This window comes from Elephantulus edwardii, unplaced genomic scaffold, assembly GCF_000299155.1.
Source record: "Elephantulus edwardii isolate Elephantulus edwardi_28Jun2011 unplaced genomic scaffold, EleEdw1.0 scaffold00036, whole genome shotgun sequence".
Lineage (NCBI taxonomy): Eukaryota > Metazoa > Chordata > Mammalia > Macroscelidea > Macroscelididae > Elephantulus > Elephantulus edwardii.
The window spans coordinates 13905101-13915953 of NW_006399786.1; the positions used below are offsets into that span (position 1 = coordinate 13905101).

Here is a 10853-nt window from a genome sequence, read left to right on the forward strand (position 1 = left end):
GGTCTATTTCATTAGGGAGTTGGGTAGGTCTCCCGTCAGCTCCAGGCACATTTTTCTGCGCCTCCAGGAGAATTCTCTCTCGCTCCTCAGTAGTGAAGAGCACCTGCAAGAGTTGTTGGCAGTCATCCCAAGTAGGTTGGTGTGAGAACATGAGGGACTCAACAAGCCCAGTGAATCACTGCGGATCATCTGAGAAGGGAGGATGGTTAGCTTTCCAATTGTACAAATCGGCCGAGGAGAAAGGCCAGTACCGAAGAAGCTGGAAAGGGGGGTCTCCCTCTGTAGCTCCTGGGAGTGGGGGGCCGTTTGCCAGCAGAGGTAGGGCCACCGATGTACTATCAGGGGTGGCCCCTCTCCTGCTGCGAGTTCCCAGAACGATCCCTGTATACTTGCCCCAGACTCTTCTACTCCACTCCTGGCTGCTCTAGGTCCAGCAGCCTCAGCCACTCTCAGGGCGGCAGCCTGCCTGGGAGTTAGGGGAGGAGCAGTGGGATATGGGGGGGTTTGGCAAGGAGAAGGAGATCCTGTGTGTCCGGGTAGATCCGGACAGGTGGACTCTTGGTAGCTTTTGGTGCCCCTCTTTCTTGGGTGGGCTGGGCTACCATTAGCAGGACGCTCGGGCTTTGCTTCTTTACCCATGGCTTGACCCAGGATGGTGGGTCCTGCGCCAAGTCTTGCCACACTGTGATACAGTTGTTGGTCTGGGTGTCCAGCAGGGGATTCCTGGAAAACAACTGACTTGACACCATAAATTACAGCCAGATCGAAAGAACCCTCTGGGGGCCACCCCACACAGAAGGTGAGCCACTCAGAGACACAGAAGGCTCGCCATGGTCCCTTCTTGATCTCTAGTGACAGGTTATGAGCCCTTCCTTTCACTTCAGTCCAATGAGTTAGAGTCAAACTAAGGGGGGTGGTTACCGTCTGTCCCATAGTTAGTAATTCAGTCACAGTAAATCCAACAGAGACAAGGAGAAACACAAAGATAACCAGACAGCGGGGGGTGCTAGGACTCTGATAAAGATACTGAATAGAGTCCACAGGAGGCTCCAGAGTCTCCACTATCAAACAGGATTCCTCAGGTTTAATCCGTTGGTAGAATACAGAGGAGGCCACCAGGCATCCCTGGCCCTCCGCACCTCCTGGGGCGTCCCCCAGGGCGGCAGCCTCTGACTTTCCTGGCACGTCTGCCCGTCACTGTTTCAGCTCCCTCACGGGAAATGAAACGGCTGCGAAACCAAAAGTGCACACCCGACAGAAAGAGAGGAAGGCACAGGGGACAGAACACACAAAGGCACTGTTCTTACCTCCAAGGGGGGGTCGTGTCAGGAGTGAGGGGATGTCATCAGTTCCCGGCCAACGCACCAAATGTTGGATCTGCAGAGCCGGACCCCGATGAGATTGGACGCCAGCACCAGTCACTCACGAGAGACAGTCCTTGATGCAAACAGCATGAGGTTTTATTCCATCCAGCGCACTGGGGCACAACTCATGACCTACGCAGAGGCAGAGGAGTTGAGCCCCGAGCTAAGGGTACATACAGCTTATAAAGGCAATAACCCGTGCAAACATGGGCTAACACACAGGGAGGGTTGCTGATTGGTGTATTTGAATATACACTGAGGTAGGCAGTTGTGATTGGTAATAATTTGGCACGCGCGGGCAAGCGAGGAAAACTATCTGATTGGTACATTTTAAAGGGAGTTGGCGCGCGCAGCAAGCGGGGTAAGCACAAGGGGGGGGGAGTGGGGAGTAAAGTTCAGAAAAACAACTCCTGGAATTTCTCTTATCTGTACTCGCAGATGTGGGTATCTGTCCACCCTTCAGAGCATGATGGCCTTCTCCAAGGAGCTATCTCGCCTGGCCACATGCCCAAAGTTAGTGAGGCGGGTCCTGTTTTTCTAAAAGAGGGCAAAAGTCCTGTGAGGTTTTATGGCTTCTACCTGAGAAGGGTTAAAAGTTAACTTCCTCATAATCCTTCAAGATCATCCAGGAAGGTAGGTTCTATGAGGAGAAAGGTGATATCAGAATTGGAAGGAAGTCTCGTCAACAATCTGTGCTAGGCAGATCACACAACCTTGCTTGCTGAAACTGAGGCAGACCTGCTGAAACTGAGGAGAAACTGAGGTATTTGCTATGGAGTGTCAGGGACTGCAGCTTTCAAAACAGATCAAAGTTCAACATCAAGAAAACAAAGATTCTCACCACTGGGACAATTGACATATCATGATAAACCAAGAAGAGATTGAGATTGTTAACAGCTTCATTTTGCCTGGGTCTACAATTAACACTGTTAGTATCAGCAGCCGGGAAATCAAAAGAAGAATTGCATTGGGAAAATCTGCTATCAGGGGCCCCTCCAGAGTACTGAAAAGCAATGATGCCAGTCTAGAGACTAAGGTGTGCCTCATCCAGGTCATGGTCTTCGAAATTACTTGCTATGCCTCAGAGAGCTGGACCATGACTGGGGATGATAGATGGAAAATGGTGCCTTTAAGCTGTGCTTCTGGAGAAAAAATATTGAATATACTTTTGGACTACTCAGAGGATGAACAGGTCCATCCTGGAGAGGGTGAAATCAGGCTGCTCCTTGGAGGCAGAGGTTTTGAAACTCTGCGAAAAGTGACATGTTTTGGACATGTAGCCAGGAGAGACCAGTTCTCAGAGAGGATCATCATGTTTGGAAGGGTAGTGGGACAGCACAAGAGAGGAAGAACCTGAATGAGAAAGACTGAGTCAGTGACTGGGGTAATGGTGGTACATGTGTCAGAGATAATGAAATTGGCTGAAGAAAAAGCAGCTTCAGAGCTGTTGTACTTAGAGTTGCTATGAATCCGTGGTGAGTCCACAGCACATAACAACAGCAATGTACATACAGTATATATACATATATTTACATGTATCTATTTTAACCAAGGTGGCCTAGTTGCAAGAAGCTGTGCTGTAATCCTGAAGGCACACTGTTCAAGGCCACCAGCTGTTCCACAACAGCAAGAAATAAATAAATATATATATTATATATATCTCTGGTCACTTAGAGGTAAGAAACTGCACTACAATCCCAAAGACAAGCAGTTTTAATCCACCAGCTCTTCTGTGCTACAAAAAGAGAGGCAACATCCTCCCAAATAACTGCCTCTGAAAACCCACTCAACAAGGTACTCTTGCAATATTATTCAAAGTGGGTGACCTTGGAGGACATTATGCTGAGTGAAATATCTCAGTAACAAAAGGACAAATACTGCATTGTGCCACTGTTGTAGAATGGCAGTGACATCAAGGTTGGGGTGAGGCAGAGAAGAATTGGATAAATTATGTATACTGCATTGAAACAGATGAGAAAACAGTTTAAAAGCAATATATGATTGGGTATTATGGTCATGACAAGAGTTCAAAACGAAGGCTGCATAGTGGAGTTTACTAGTGGGGGGACGTGGGCTCTATACCAATGAAAGAATTTTTATTTTACTTTTCAAAGAGAAGAGAGAACTGGGGGGGAAGGGTGTGCCGGGAGAAAAATGCAACAATGAATGAATGGAAATCCAAAATCTCTGTAAATGTTCATTAAAATTAATAAAATAAAATTTAAAAAAAAAAAACAACTCAAAACAGTTAGCTAATGGTTGGTTCAGATTTGATGGCACATAAAAACAATAATCACATATCTATATCTATCTAGCTAACTAGTTATCTACTATCTATCCATCTATCATCTATCTAGTGACCTAGTTATAAGGAGTTGTGCTTCCATCCTAAAGACACATGATTCAAATCCACTAGATGCATCATGGGGAAAAGAAAAACAATTGAACCCCACCCCCAAGCAATTTACAAACTGAAAAGTCTCCAGAGGGTAAGCTGTGAGTCAATTCCAATTTGATGGTGCACCACCACCACAATTATATATCAAAATAATTAATATGGCATGAAAAAATACTGCTGAAGATCATTCTAAAACAGAATAGACTAGAATAGATTGGTGTCTTTGAGTTTTGATATGGCTATATATCCAATATAATATGGATTGTCAAAAGAATACGTAAATACGACTTTGAGAATGTACAGCAAGGGTGCTCTTTGGAGGCAAAGATGATAAAGCATACATCTATTACACTTTGGCATATTGCTAGGAGAAGCTATCCTGTTATCCTGAGAAGAGGAAACATGCTTAGAAAGGTAGAGGGGTAGAATCAGAATAGAATAGAATAGAATAGAATAGAATAGAATAGAATAGAATAGAATAGAATAGAATAGAATGGCTAGAATAGATTGCCACAGATCAACTGGATTTAGAGAAGCTGTGGCACCAGAGATATTATTGTTGATTTCATATGGATCTTGGGTAAGGCAAAGGAGGCCAGAAGAATGTCTATTTGTGCTTTACTGACTATGCAAAAGCATTTGTCTATGTAGCTCATAACAAATTATGGCTAATATTGAGAAGAATTGGGATCCCAGAACATTGAATTGTGCTAATGCAAAACCAAAACATAGACCAAGAGATTGTTGTTCTAACAGATCACAAGAAGACTAAATGGTTTGAAATTAAGAAAGATGTGTTTCAGGGTTGTATCATTTCTTCATACACATTCAGTCTGTATGCTGAGCAAATTATTTGAGAAGATGGACTCTGAAGAAGAATGTAGCATTAGGATCAGAGGAAGACTCACCATTAACCTATGTTATGCATTAGATACAACCTTGCTTACTGAATGTGAGGACTTGAAGAACTTGCTGCAGAAGATCAAAAACTACCGATTTCCATATGAATTTCCATCTCCATGTCAAGAAAAAAAATTCTCATTACTGGGTAGAGAGACATACATCATGAGAGATGAGAAAATTACTGAAACTGTCCAAGACTTCATTATAACTGGATCCACAATCAATACACTTGGTATCAGCAGTCGAGATATGAGACCTATTACACTGGGAATGTCAGTAACCAGGAAACTTTCCAAATTTGAGAAGCAATGAAGTCAGTTTCAGGACAAAGCTGTGTGTGTGTTCCACTTGCTATGTATCTGAGAGCTGAACAGTGGATATGAATGATGAATTGGTGTCTCTGAGTTTTGGTATGGCTATATACCCAATATAACATGGATTGTCAAAAGAATATGTAAATATGACTTTGAGAATGTACAGCAAGGGTGCTCTTTGGAGGTAAAGATGATAAAGCATACATCTTATACACTTCGGCATATTGCTAGGAGAAGCTATCCGGTGAAGAGGAAACATGCTTAGAAAGGTAGAGGGGTCGAGAACAAGACAGGGACCCTTAAACAGATGAATTGGCTCAGTGACTGAAGCATTGACTAGAGTATTTCAGAGATTATGAGGATGACACAGGACAGGACAAAGTTTTGATCTGCTCTCCATAGGGTCATTGTGAGTCATACATGTGACAGCACCTAACAACAGTATATAAAATTATACAGTGTTGGATCTGCTGCTCTACTGGTAAGAAGTTGTGCTACAAACCCAAAGGCACATGATTCAAATCTACCAGCTGTTCTGCTGGAAAAAGATGGAATCTCCTCCTTTATGATTTATTGCCTCTGAAAACCTGCTGGAGGGTCAGCTCTTGGTTAGTTCTGATTCAATGTACACATAACAATAGAATATAAATATATATTATTGTTTGTCGTTGCTGTTCAGTGCATTGAGTCAAGTAAAACTCATAGTCACCCGATGAACAAATGACCCAAACTCTGTCCTATCCTGTGCCGTTCTCATCACCTTTGAGGATTCAAGCCCATTGCTACAGTCACTGTGTCAATATATAACTGCAGTCTTTCTCTTCTTTGCTGTCTTCTCCATTTTTACAAGCATGATGTCCCTTTCCAAGGAATAGCCTTTCCTAGCAAAGTGCCCAAAGTATGAAAAATGAAACTCTGCCATCTTTGCCTCCAAGGAGAATTCTGGCTGCACTTTTTCTAAGACATCTGTTTGGGGTTTTGAGGTTGTTTTTGTTTTGTTTTGTTTTTTTCTTCAGTCCATGGGATATTTAGTACTGTTCTCCAACACCACAACTCAAAGACATCAATTATTCTTCACCATCTTTATTCAGTGTCCAGCTCTGAGATGCATGTTGTTGTTTTTAAATGCCATTGAGTCGAGTACGACTCATAATGACCCTATCAAAAAAAGCTAAAAACCCTGTTCAGTCCTGTGCCATCCTCACACTTCCTGGCACCCAGGAGCCCATTTCCTCACAATTCCTGACACACAAGAGTCCATTGCAGCAGTCACGGGGTCAACCCACCTGATCAAGGGTATTCCTCTCCTTCTTGGACCCTCTACCCTTCCAAGAATCATGTCCCTCTCCAACGAATAGCCCCTCCTAACAACATACCCCAAATATGTAAGGCAGATGTAGAGAAAGTGATTAAAAGACCATGGCCCGAATCAAGCAGGGCCTTTGACCTGAAGAAGACCTGAAAGGGAAACTAGTAAAATAACTGAGAAACTGTCCTGTGTTACCTGTAGTGTGGATGTGTGTGTGTGTGTGTGTGTGTGTGTGTGTGTGTAGAGTCAGAACCAATTACAGTTGACCCTCCAGGGGATGTTCAGAGGCAGTTAATCATGTGACAGGAGACTTTCACTTCTTCTTCTGTGGAACAGCTAGTGACCTCAAAAGCTTTGGGACTGCAGCACAGCTTCTTGCCACTAGGCAACTAGATAGATAGATAGATAGTTGTTATTGTGTGCCATCAAGTTAAAATTAATTCAGAGATGCCCTCAGTGGGTTTTCAGAGACAATAAATTACAGAGGAGGAGATTTCTCATCCTTCTAGTGTGGAGAACTTGTAGGGTAGCAGTTAGACATACTATGCTATTAACCTGTATTATACTCAGAATAATCTAGCTAAAAAAATAACTATTTTATATTTCATGACCATTATTGGTATTAGATGCTGTCAAGTAGACAGTGTGACTTCATGAACAACAGATCTGAACCCCATCCTATCCTGTGCCATCCTCACAGCACCTGCCATACTACAGTCCACTGAAGCAGTCACTGTATAAATCCACCTGGTTCAAGGTTGTAACCATTAGTGGTTTTGAATTAAAAAAGAAGCATTCACTTATTTACTTTCTTTACTTTTACCTTAATTTTTATACAGTGAAACCTGTAATGGCTACAACTTAACAGGACTGCCTTATTCCTTCCTTTGGCACTTTCCTATACTCTTTATTAAAGATTATCCATTCATAGGGTTTCTCTTCTTTGACAGGTCTCCAATTCATGTAAGCTTGAGTTTTCTCACAGGTTTCACTGTAATCTTAAATTGCTTTTATTTTTATTTTTTAAATCTTCTAGAGAACAAACTAATTATAATTTTTCTTTAGTTGCAATTACTGAGTATATATCAATTCAACAATTTCCAATGTAAATTTTAGTGGGGCTAATTAAAATGTTTGAGTTGTACAGTCATTCTTATGCTGCTTTTATGAATTTTCCCCTCCACATTTATAGAAACCTCGCGCCTTTTAAGACTTATCCCATACAAATACTTCTTTAAAAAAAACACAACAATTCCCAAAGTAAAATTTCTTACTAATTTGTCAAATTGTCATTTGGTCTAAGAAGACTGCAGAGGATATTTTTGGTTTAAGGTTTAAAGATAATCTCAAGGTTATGGAGTTCAGAGTTTCATCCAGCCTTCACAGTTCAGTAAAATATGGAGCCCATGAAATTTTTAAGTTGTTCTTTGCATTATATCCTTGTATTCAGAATTTATAGATACAATTTTAATTTCTGTGTTCAATAATGGAAACTGTACCATCTTGTTTTAGTCTTATGACAAAAAAGTCAGTTGACTATGGAAGCAAAAAACTACATATACGAATTCTCTTTGTTCTTCTTGACTCTCCTTCTTCTGTTGCTTTAGGCAAATAGGGACCAATTGATGATCTTGAATAGCAACCTACAAGCTCTTCAGGGTCTAGGTTGTACAGAAGGCATTGCAATATGGAACTGAAACACTAAGTTCTTTATTAGGTCAATTAACTGGAACAACTCATGAAACTGAACTGAAACCTCCAAACTAATAATTTTTGTTGTTGCTGTTGCTATATGCCTTTGAGTCTTTTGTGACTCATAATGACCCTATGTACAACAACTCTAATACCTGCTTTATCATGTACCAACCTTATTGTCTCTGACACACCTACCCCCCTTACCCCAGTCACTGAGTCAATTCATCTCTTTCAGGGTTTTCATCTTTTGTACTGACCCTCCACTATCCCAAGAATGAGGTCCCTCTCCACGGGCTGATCCCTCCCTAAGTACGTCAGATGAAGCTTCAGAATCCTTGCCTCCAAGGAGCATCTTGGTTTCACCCACTCTAGGCAAAACCTGTTTGTTCTCCTAGAAGTCTATGGTATATTCAATACTCTCCTTCAACACTGCAGTTCAAAGTCATCAAATTTTCTATCATACCTAGTCATTCTCCAGCTCTCTGATGCATAGCAAGTAATTGCGAAGACTGGATGGCCTGGATCAGGTGCTTCTTAGTCTCCAGACTGATGCTGTTTCTCTTCAGCACTCTGGAAATGTCCTTTACAGAAGACTTTCTCAATGAAATTCATCTTTTAATTTTCTGGCTGCCAGTACCAGGAGTTTTCATTGTGAAGCCTAGCAAAGTGAAGCTGTTAACAATTTCAGTCTCTTCATCATCTGTCATGATTGTGTCAATCAGCTCAGTGGTGAGAATCTTTCTTTTCTTGATGTTGAGCTTCATTCATATTTTAGGCGGCAGTCTTTATACCTCTGTAGCAATTGCTTCAGATTCTCTTAGTTTGAGCAAGCAAAATTGTGTCATCTGCATTACACAAGTTGTTGATGAGTCTTCTGATGCCACATTCCTCCTCAGAGAGCTCAGTCTCTTGGATGAGATAAAACACATCCCTGGTGTACACCCTTCCTCATTTTGAACCATGCAATGTTTCCTTGTTCTTTTCTGATGACAGCTTCCTGGTCTAAGTATAGATTTCTCATAAGCACAATCAAGTGTTCTGGGATCTCATTCTTCAGTTTGTTGTTATCCACATAGTCAAATGCCTTTGCATAGTCAATGAAACACAGATAAACATTCCTCTGGTAATAACTGCTTTCAGTCAAGATCCATCTAACATTACATAAGAAGTCTTAGCAATTATTATTTTTTTCCACTTTGGGGAATATCAGAATGTATTTCTGAAATACACTCTCCTCAAGCTTAGTGAATGATGACTGTACATTTGAGTATCAAAGAAAGAGTAATAACTTGTAGTGTTAGTTTAAAAGTTGACTTTTATAGATATTATGATAACCCCATCTGGTCTCTATCTACCTTAACTACAAACACAAGATCTTGCAAATTGTCAAAAGCTATGGGACTAGGATAAGAGAGAGACTTCTTCCCACACTGAGCAGTAAGACATGAGACAGACTGGAACAAGAGCCTAATAACAGCAAGATCCTAGTGAGAACCAGAGCCTGGACTAACTGAAGAATTGTTCCTTTAGGTTGCTGGGCTAAAACCTGCAATTGGGAGGTGGGCAATCTCCTCTCATGCTGTTTACTGCCCCTGAAAACCCACTGGAGGGTCAGCTATGAGTCGTTTCCAGTTCAATGGTGCTTAACAACTACAACAGCAGCAAGAAAACAACGTTCCCACAGCCTGCCAAGCCACGTGTTGAAGATCAGACTTGCCTGAACCGACAGAAGGTGAGAGGATTCCACACGCTGTGAAGGGGAACTGAGTGCTTCCGAGCCGCTTGACACGGAGAGGACACAGGTCGGGCAGACTGGTGGTCACCTTCAGGTTCCAACCTGCAGAGCAACCCACCTCAGGAAGCCTCGTCATCCTGGGAGATTTCACGTGGGATCGATCTTACTCTTGATGAAAATACATTTTGACTCAGGAGGCATAGCTGTCATGTACTAAATGGCCACTAGAGGGTTCACCGAGTGAACAGGAGCTTGTTAAGAAGGACAGAAACCCAAGAACGAGATTTGTACCCCTGTCAAGTCCAGCTGCTGACTGGCTTGTCCTAGCAACTAACTCTCTTACTGACTTACTCACTTTGGGCTTCACTTCCCTAGTATCAAAATGAGAAGTTTAGAATAAACCTTCAAGATCTTTTTCTCCCCCCTCAAAATATTTTGTACTTTTAACATTTTATAACACCATAAGGCAGATTACTAAACCTAAAAACAATTCAACTTTCTTGCACAATAAAATGAAGATTCTCATAAAAAAAAAACAAAAACAAAAACAAAAACAAAAAAACCCTGCAATTGGATTGGTGATATTCTTTGCCTCTCCTAACCTCCACTTATTTCCCTAATAAACCCCACCGTCAGTATTACAGCTGTGAGTAAAGTCAATCAACAATTATCATACCCAATTATGGGTAGAGATAAGTGCGGGAAAATGGGGGTGGGGGTGCTTGAATAAGCATCTGTTTGCTGCGAGGATTGATTTATTTAGTTATTGCCATTAATTATTCATGGGGACAATTCCTCTTTAAGAAATGGATAGAAGTCAGACTTGGTCTTTGACACCCTTACGTTCCATCTGCTCCTTTGCATAACACTTTCAGATACAGAAACCAAGTGAGTAATAAATCTAGTTAAGAAGTGTCTTAGACCGGCTCGGTTCAAATCCACCAGATGCTCTGCCGGGAAAGGAGGGACACTCTCCTCCTGTACCAGTCAGATCCGATTTGACGGTACACACACACACACACACACACACACACACACACACAAAATAATAAAATAATATTAAAAATAAAAAAAAAGAAGTGTCTTAGACATAAACGAGCATGTTTAGAAAGATAAAAACAATGGAAGAAGCTTG

General features: G+C 41.7%; 1 pseudogene; it reads right to left on the bottom strand.

Annotated features, from left to right (window-relative positions):
• The window catches only part of LOC102850262, a 14013-nt pseudogene extending 4159 nt beyond the window's left edge, over positions 1 to 9854 (bottom strand).
• Positions 9855 to 10853: the final 999 nt, after the last annotated feature.